Consider the following 2191-nt stretch of genomic DNA (forward strand, 5'->3'; position numbering starts at 1 on the left):
TTAACAGATGTATTCTAGTGCTTCTAGGAGTTTACCCTGTATACTGCATGATCCTAAGTAAGTAAGGCGCTAACACCTTCCCTTGAGAAAAGGAAAGAAAGAGGACAGTAAAATCTATGCACAAATATAACAACTGCTGATTTTAGCTAAAGTGTAAAGTTTGCCTGTTTAGTATAGAGAAGACAGGGAGATGGATGAGAAAAAAAGCGCGATTTCATACCAGAAGCTGCTATGAAGGGAAATATTCCAGCTTGGGGAGCAAAAATAACTATTAACAACAATCTTTTGATAGCCTTATCCTCAATAGGTAACACAGAAAACTTACTCATCCCAACCTTATAGATACTGATCTATGTACATTATGTGTGTGTACTTATGAGTATCAGCATGTGCTGCACAATGTGGGGAGAGATAAATTGCTGACAGAGTCGCATAAACCCTCCTGTGAGATTTGGACCTAACTAACTACAAGGCCTTTGATATCTCTGCTACCTGTTAGGTTGTTATAAAGCTCATCTGCACACCCACAAAAGGAGCTCAGAGAGACAATGGCAGGAGTGGGAGCCCAAATAATACTCTGCCAGGCTACTCCCAGGCCCATCACAGGGGCCATCAGCCCATCAAAGGCCCATCTACACAAGTCCAGAGGAGCACAGGGGCACACAGTGGCAGGCAGGAACCCAAATCAAGGACTCCAGAAAGACACACCTTTGTCCAGGCCCCTCCCAGGGCTGTCCCAGCAGAGCCATCAGCCCGTTGTCCAGGTGTGAAACTTGTCACCGAGGAGTCATTGGGAGCAGCTCTCCAAATCACCTTTCGGACTAAGGCAGTTGCTACCAAGGGATGGAACATATTATGGGATTCAGGGAAAAAGCTGTCCGGGGATTGCACAGAATTTATTATGGGATGTTTCGGCAGAATGGCCTGGGAGTAAGGGGGTGAGTGGGTCTCCCTGAGCACCAGCTCTGGCTGTGGGAAACTCCTGTGTATCTCTAAGGGCAAGAGTGCAGAGGGATTGTCTATGGGGACCTGGAAAGGCCTGGCCATCTCTGTGTGTGTGTACGCGATGGTCTGTACCAGCAACTGGAGCTGGGCTGTGGTCCCAGGGGCTTGGATATCCAGGTGCCAGCAACTGGGGGAGGCTGGGATCCAGGGACCAGGTACTGGGCAGACTGAGTGTCAGAGCCTAGCTGCCAGAGGGATCCATCTTATACATATGTGTGTATATATATATTCTCACTAGTGGACTTCCATCCTGCTCAGCCAGAGAAGGGAGCAGGATGAGGTTGTTGGTGCTATGTTCATGTGGGTGCTCTGATTGTCTGCCTGTGATTTGTGTGGCCAGCCATGTATATACATGTGTGTGTATGTAGTGTATCTGTGTGCTCTGTGTGTGTGTGTGCCTGCTGGAAGTACATCTTCAGCCTACTTTCTTTCAGGTTGGACCTGGAGAGGCCGTGGAGTGGTGGCAGCCTCGCCTATCTCGGACAGTTAGATCCAGCGTGGTATGTTTTCCTCTAACACTACCCTCTTCACCATTTCACCAGTAAAGACCAACGAGGGATTTGTGAGCAGTCAACAAATGAGTAAAGAGCTAAACGATCACATGGGTTGTCCTGCCAAGATTATGAACAGTCGAAAACCACCCAATCGTGAGCCTATTGTACACTAATATAAAAAGAAAATGTTCTCCTTTGAATCTCCCTTAAGGCCATAGGGCTGCTACATGTGAAAACATATCCAAATGTACTGTTGTTTATATGAATTGTGTTAAGTGCTGTCTAACTTCATGTAGTTGCATGTAGTGTATGTTCTGCTGATTACAACACACTATTGGGGAACTGACCCACCTGCTCCAGAACACCTGTGAGGCACGAGCAGATGTTGCCTCAACATGGCCTCATCAGTGAATGGTCAGTCACTGTGACTGAGTTGGGAGCATCTGTGGGGCCAACTGCTACACTTACAGGAGGTTTGAGATATTGCTCTATGTATAGTCATCAAATTAACCACATTAACCCCATTATAGCGGGTCAACACAGTCCAAGGGGTGGAAAAATCACAGACAGAAGCCTACCTGGACCCAATATGTTTGAGGAATCCATTCTATCTGTTATTTTGGCTGGAAAGGCTTTAGACCCATGCTTTGATTTCTCCTTGGGTGGGCCTCTATTCCAAATCACATTGTGCC

Source organism: Nipponia nippon, unplaced genomic scaffold, assembly GCF_047370975.1.
Source record: "Nipponia nippon isolate SJK-2023a ecotype South Korea unplaced genomic scaffold, ASM4737097v1 scaffold_33, whole genome shotgun sequence".
Taxonomy (NCBI): Eukaryota; Metazoa; Chordata; class Aves; order Pelecaniformes; family Threskiornithidae; genus Nipponia; species Nipponia nippon.